This window comes from Salvia miltiorrhiza, chromosome 5 (genome assembly GCF_028751815.1).
Source record: "Salvia miltiorrhiza cultivar Shanhuang (shh) chromosome 5, IMPLAD_Smil_shh, whole genome shotgun sequence".
NCBI lineage: Eukaryota > Viridiplantae > Streptophyta > Magnoliopsida > Lamiales > Lamiaceae > Salvia > Salvia miltiorrhiza.
Genome location: NC_080391.1, coordinates 39699682 through 39707304, shown reverse-complemented (window position 1 = coordinate 39707304; position 7623 = coordinate 39699682). Strand labels below are relative to the sequence as shown.

Here is a 7623-nt window from a genome sequence, read left to right as displayed (position 1 = left end):
AAAGATGGATATTCTCCAAATCTAACAGTTTGAAGGTGTAACACCCAACATTTTCACTACAGTATATATTATTAATATTATTTTCTATTTTCTATTATCTAAAAGAAGAAAGAGAAGCAGAATCACTGAGATGAGATGAGATATTATTATAATACTCTGAGCTTTTAATTCAGTGATTTCATAATTTGAATAATTAAGTGTTCCTGCATCTTTTATTAATTTTATTCTTGGCAGCAAGTTTATAATTCCTAGTTAAAGGGATTATTTTATTATTTTCAGAGATGAGATTGGTGATAAATACGAAATATTATTAGTCGACTTATTGCTCGACTAATTGAAGTGACGAATGTTATTTAATTATTTGAGTATTACTTACTAATGATTTTATTGATTTAGTAATCACGATCTATTACTAAATCAATAGTGGGAATAATATGTTAATATTTGTTTATTTTTAGAATATGTGAATAGCTTGATAGAATATTGTGTGATTAGCCCATTTAAATTTTTATACTTGAAGAATATTTATCTAATTATGTTTCCAAAATGATTTCTTTTATTTGTAAATTAAGGTTAAACTATATATATAATACATATATAAAATCTTTATTCCAAGTGGGCCGAGCAGCACCCATTTGGATTCTAAATTTTATCTTGTAGGAGTATTAAATATCTTTAAAAAGAAATTCTTACAATTCCCTAGAAAGAGGCTAAACGTATATATTTAAGGGAAATTCATTCCCTTCTTCTAGCTGAAACTGTTGAGAGTTTTCCCTAAAAGCATAGAACCACCATTTTCTTCTTTTAGGTTCGAGTTGTAGAGAAATTTCAAGGAGTAGCTGCAATATTTGAAAGAAAAAGGTGAATTCTTTGATTCTCTATTTATTTGTGATTTTTAACTTGAAGAAAATTATGTTTTGAATTCTAGGGTTTTTGAAAAATTGGGGATTTCATACTAGAGTTGAAATATGATGTCAATATGGAGATATATTACGTTTTTTATATTCCTAAGCATGATTATGGTGGTTAATTGTGTTAATTCTTACTTGATTTTGATTTTGCTCAAGTTAGTATGAACCCTATGTTTGAGTTTGAGAGTTATGATTATATTCTTGAATAATTGAGTTCATATATGTGTTTTTGAGCTGGAATTATGTCATATATGAATAAATTATGAGTTTACACCACATAGTTTGTGAGATTGATTTTGTTAGTTTAGGGAAAATTAGGGCTTTCGAGTTAAGAAGGTTTATATTCTATTTATTGATGGATGTAGATATATTATGATGTGATTTTATCAAATATATGGAAATTAGAACAGCCTACTACCTCATTCTTTTGTAAGGCTCTAATGTATGGAGATTTGTTATGGGAATTGTTATGTTATAACTAGATGGCTATGTTGATGTGTTAAACATGAGTTAAGTTTGAAGTTAAAGTATCCTAGTATGTATTATGATCATGTATTTGAGTCTCTACACTTTTAATTGGTCAAAGTATGAGTTAAATGTTGAGTTGAAACAGAAAGTATATTGTTGTCAAGTTTGGTTGGACGAACCAGTGTCTTGTGAGGGGTTTTCGGGAGTGTTCTTGTGGTTCAAATGACTTGAAATTTTTACAGTGATAACTTCATTATGAGTATCAGATGTATGCAAAATTTCAGCTAAATCCAACACAGTTAGATGTGTCAAACGATTTTATGAAAAGTACTGCACGAAGCAGCAAAGTTCAGTGGCAGATTCTGCCTTTCTTGATATAATTTCTTATTGTGATTTTGTAAATTTCTGAGAAATATAGACTTTAATAGCTTTCTGAAAAAGTAAAGCTTGTATTTTTCTTTGAAGAGGTTGATTTTATATGATTTTTCAAAGTTGAGATTCATAAATGATTGCATATTTGAGATTTCTTACTTGAGATAGTTATGAATAGAACTATGCTAAGTGATTGGTGTTTCACTTATTAATTGTAAGTTAATCTATATAGAATGGATTAGTTTACTCTTAAGCTTTCTCAAGTGAGATATCCTAAGAGATGGAATGTTAGTATATGCTTTTAGTTCAATTAAATTCATAAAAACAGACGATCTAAACTAGAGAATGCAACTCTAAAGTTTCAAGTGATAGAAGTTTCAACTAGGAATTATTTTTGTTTATTTCTTGTCTATCTATCCAATCTTACATTGGGAACCTCATTATAATGAAGGTTCAAGTGGCAGTGTAGAGTGAACAAGCAAGGACTTCTATTTCATTAAGCGTATCAGGTGGGCTTACTAACTCAAGAAGTAAAGATGCATACTTTATTATAAAAAGTTTAAGTGTATGCATTTATATTCAAATTATTGACTTGCCAATATTTGAGATTTGTATGATACCATCTACATAGAAGAACGAATTCGGGTCCTGAGCGAGTCAGGATTTGTGTACACAGAGTTAACAGTTAACCGTTGAGTTAGCTTGTCATCGTGTTTGAGAAGGAGGCCTACTTCTCAACACTCAGAGTTATATGATGCGTAGATATGGTTCATACATATTAATTATCTGCAGACGTATATGATGTTATGATAATTACAGAGAAGTTTTATAGTTTTTGCATACACATGCTATTTAAATAAAACTCTTGTATGATGCTTGAGATGGCAGGTTCAATATATAGCTCTAAGAGCAAGATTTAAAGTTATTTCGGCATGACCATTGAGTACTTTTTGGTACTCAGCCCTACATGTGTTTCTAAATATGCAGGTTAAGTTGTGATGTGATGCAGATGGAAGCGAGCAGAGCAAAGTCTTGATGTATATGTATTAAATCAGGCTCAGGATTTCATGTCTTCATACATGTAATGCACTTGAGTTATTCCGCTGCAACACTTAATGTACTTTACTTTATTGATGTGTTGTACAGATTTTAAACCAATAGCTTCGAGAATTATGTCACTTAGACAACTTGTTGTTGTATTATTGTAAGTTGTCTACTCGTGAGTGTTAAAAGTGATTCTTTAGGATTACCAGACATTATTGTAAAATATTGTTTAAGAAGGTCAATTATCATTTTCGAAACCACTTTCTTTTTCATTTTCTTGCTTCCATCCCCAGTCACACTTTCCTCGGCTTAACTATTACTCCCTCCGTCCCAGCTTTTAGTATCCAACTTTCCTTTTTTGGTCCTCCCATATTTTGGTATCCATTTCTATTTTTAGTAAAAGTAGGTGGGGCCCTTACTCCACTTTAATTATTTTAACTCTCACATAAAATATGAGACCCTTATTCTGCTCACAACACATCAATAACTTTATTAAAACTCGTGCCGTTCTCAACTGGATAGCAAAAGCCGGGACAGAGGGAGTATTAGCTTAGGCCGGGCTGTGACAGAGTGGTATCAGAGCAGGGCATTTGCTCTGAGCCTAAATATTTCTCCATCTCATCCAGCCTAGCCAGGTATTGATTTTCAGAGTTTTACAGTATCAATTTACAGTTTTGAAAGAGTTTTGAGTTATTAGTATTGCAATTTTGCAAGAAACTTGTAGTTGGAGAAGCTTACATGTTTTCAAGTGAGTGAATATGAATAACATGGTTTATTTATGAGTATCCTCTACCAGTATGAACTTCTTGAGCGGATAAAAGTGTTGTTCATATTTTAATATTTATATCTTAATACATGGAGAATTTTCATTTGCTGCATACCAATAGAAAAGATCATTTGGATGATGAGGTGTACGAATATATAATATGTGGATGCAGATATAGACAGTTTGATGATACAATAATGATGGATGTCAGTCGCACCTTAAGAGTCCTTATGGACGCAACTTTTTCCATGATATGAAATGGCCAAAGTAGTCATTACTAGGGTGATGCGTTTCAATTGCTTTAGATGGTTTGAATTTTAGTGTATGAGTTTTGTAACTTAGTTGATTTATAGTTAAGTAGTAGTTTGACCTTCATTGATGGGAGGAAACCTTAATTTTGGTTTTTTGTATTTACTCGGCATGATGTCTCAAAGAAGCAGTGGAAATTTGCCATCCCTCATGTGGATAATTTAGAAAACTACTCGTCCCCATCAACTTGAAAGAAGAATTTCAGAAGTTTTTCATCATCAATATTCCCTTATTTATACTAGAGTTTCGTGAGTTTCGCTTCTTTTGATGCAATGATCAATAGCACCTTCTTGTACGTTATTTAAACTACAAGGATCGACTGATTATTAGTGGGAAACGAAGCAGCAGATATATACCCTCGAGCGATTAGAGAATCTTATTTGGGGCCAGATTATAGAAGCGTTTATGAAGAATATATTTCCAGAAGCCGTCGTCAGCAAAAAGGAGACGTAATTTAACAATTTAAAGCAATGAAAGAAGACTGTGGCTAAATATGATCGAGAGTTTTGTGATATATCTTGATATACGCCTTATAAGGTTGACACATATAGTAGTTGTAACTTCTCATATATAGAGTTTTGATGTAGTGCCTTTGCTTGTTGGCAAGTTAAGCATTCCTTCAACTAATGCAGCTATATCTCATTTTCATCTCTTCCCACCAAAGTTTTGTTTGAGGTCTTGACATATTTTTGTGTTTCCTGGGTATGCAGTATCTAGCATACACGAGCTTCATTCATTTCTCAGCCATTCATTGTTCAGTATACATAACCTTTTCTTAAACAAGATAGTATTACCCCGAGTTTCCTGGTAATTATCGATCCTTTCTATCAGATTCCTTACCCATAATTTTCTATTTTCATCTTCCCTCTGTACTGTGATAATTCTGGTTATCAAACCAGGAGACACTGTTAACATTGCAATGACAGCTTATATTGTTTGAGGTGGTAGAACCACTTCTAAATTCAACCTTTTAAAATCCTTGATGAGAATTTTTCTTCATGGGTAAGGAGAAATCCTTACTTAACTTGAATTTTTCTACTAAAGGCATCCACTGCTATATTGGCTTTGCGTGGATGATAATTTATTCTACAATCATAGTCCCTTACTAATTCGAGTTATCTTATTTGCCTCTTGTATAAGTCTTTTTGCTCGAATAAGTATCTTGAACTTTATGATTTGTATAAATTTCACATCTTGATCCCTAACAATAACTCCTTTATTCGAGCCAATTTCTTCGCTTCTAGTTGCAAGTCAGGCGTTGGATATAGTTCAGTTTTTGAGGTCTATGTTTCATGACCCATTAACAATAACTCTTTCATTTTATAACAACGCCCAATCAAGTCCATTTTTGACACATTAGTACATGTTTCATATGATCTTTTATCTTCGGGAACTCGACTATTATAACAACTTTTTATCCACAAGCAGATGGCAAATCTTAGAGAGAAATCTTTACACCTTGGAAGATATGATATGGACTATTGTACTAGAGCGAAGAAGTGGCTGCTTTTGGGTGGAGACACTAGCAATCGTGGGTGATTCTGGGTCCAAAACTCTCTTTTCAAATAAGACTTGTCTTTTCCTCAGCTCAGAATGAGCGAATTCCCCGTCGGCACGGGCAGGAGACGGCCATCTAAAGGTGCATACGCGTACTCAGAAGCTGCATTATGCACTAGATTGAAGAATGAATTGGGAAAAAGCTTTGCTACTCATTGAATTTACCTACAATAATAATTTTTTGGCAACAATTGATATGACATCATATGGAGCTCTTTACGGAAAGAAATGTTGATCTCCTTTTTCTTTGAATAGGTTGATTTTATATGATTTTTCAAAGTTGAGATTCATATATGATTGCATATTTGAGATTTCTTACTTGAGATAGTTATGAATAGAACTATGCTAAGTGATTGGTGTTTTACTTATTAATTGTAAGCTAATCTATATAAAATGGATTAGTTTACTCTTAAGCTTTCTCAAGTGAGATATCCTAAGAGATGGAATGTTAGTATATGCTTTTAGTTCAATTAAATTCATAAAAACAGACGATCTAAACTAGAGGATGCAACTCTAAAGTTTCAAGTGATAGAAGTTTCAACTAGGAATTATTTTTGTTTATTTCTTATCTATCTATCCAATCTTACCTTGGGAACCTCATTATAATGAAGGTTCGATTGGCAGTGTGGAGTGAACAAGCAAGGACTTCTATTTCATTAAGCGTATCAGGTGGGCTTACTAACTCAAGAAGTAAAGATGCATACTTTATTATAAAAAGTTTAAGTGTATGCATTTATATTCAAATTATTGACTTGTCAATATTTGAGATTTGTATGATACCATCTACATAGAAGAACAAATTCGGGTCCTGAGCGAGTCAGGATTTGTGTGCACAGAGTTGACAGTTAACCATTGAGTTAGCTTGTCGTCGTGTTTGAGAAGGAGGCCTACTTCTCAACACTCAGAGTTATATGATGCGTAGATATGGTTCATACATATTAATTGTCTGCAGACGTATATGATGTTATGATGATTACAGAGAAGTTTTACAGTTTTTGCATACACATGCTATTTAAATAAAACTCCTGTGTGATGCTTGAGATGGCAGGTTCAATATATAGCTCTAAGAGCAAGATTTAAAGTTATTTCGGCATGACCATTGAGTGCTTTTTGGTTCTCAGCCCTGCATGTGTTTCTAAATATGCAGGTTAGGTTGTGATGTGATGCAGATGGAAGCGAGCAGAGCAAAGTCTTGATGTATATGTATTAAATCAGGCTCAGGATTTTATGTCTTCATACATGTAATGCACTTGAGTTATTCCGCTGCAACACTTAATGTACTTTACTTTATTGATGTGTTGTATAGATTTTAAACCAATAGCTTCGAGAATTATGTCACTTAGACAACTTGTCGTTGTATTATTGTAAGTTGTCTACTCGTGAGTGTTAAAAGTGATTGTTTATGATTATCAGACATTATGGTAAAATATTGTTTAAGAAGGTCAATTATCATTTTCGAAACCTCTTTCTTTTTCATTTTCTTGCTTCTATCCCCAGTCACACTTTCCTCGGCTTAACTATTATTAGCTTAGGCCGAGCTATGACAGAAGGAGAGACACTGGCAGAAACTTGGGAGAGATATAAGGATAAACTCAGAAAGTGTCCGAGCCATGGATTCGAAGAGCGCCCGCAAATAGTTATGTTCTATAATGCTTGCGAGGAGCGCACCAGAATGTTCATGGACACAGTTGCAGGTGGATCCCTACTCAAGAAGGGGAGTTCTGAAGTAATGGAGATTATCGAGAGCATGGCCACCACATGTTATCAATGGCCTTCTGAAAGAATCCAACTAAAGAAAGCTGCTGCCGTTTCTAGCTCTGACCCTTTGACTTTATATGCCACTCAGATTGCTGAGCTGACTTCCAAGATAAATGCATTGACTACTACCAAGAGTGCACCAGCTGTGGAAGAACCGATGATGATGGAGGATGCCAATTATCTCAATGGCAAAAACTATGGGAATGGTGGATACAATAATGGACAACAGTTTCAGCAAGGACGGCGCCCACATCCGAATCTAGCGTATGGAAATCCCAATAATGCACTTCAACCGCCCCCAAGCTTCTCTGTTACCGATGGAGTCATTAATGAAGAGAAGAAGCCAAATATGGAGGAGCTGATGATGAAATTCATCTCCAAGGCGGATGAGAGGATGGAGAGAGGATTGAGGCTACCACTACTGCCTTGGAAACGCAA

At 33.9% G+C, this 7623-nt stretch overlaps 1 long non-coding RNA gene across 1 annotated transcript; it reads left to right on the top strand.

Moving 5' to 3' along the window:
* The first annotated feature begins 630 nt into the window (after window positions 1–630).
* LOC131024384 (uncharacterized) lies at window positions 631–3052 on the top strand. The gene is made up of 2 exons (XR_009101799.1): window positions 631–2260; window positions 2739–3052. It is a non-coding gene; the product is annotated as an uncharacterized LOC131024384 (long non-coding RNA).
* Window positions 3053–7623: the final 4571 nt, after the last annotated feature.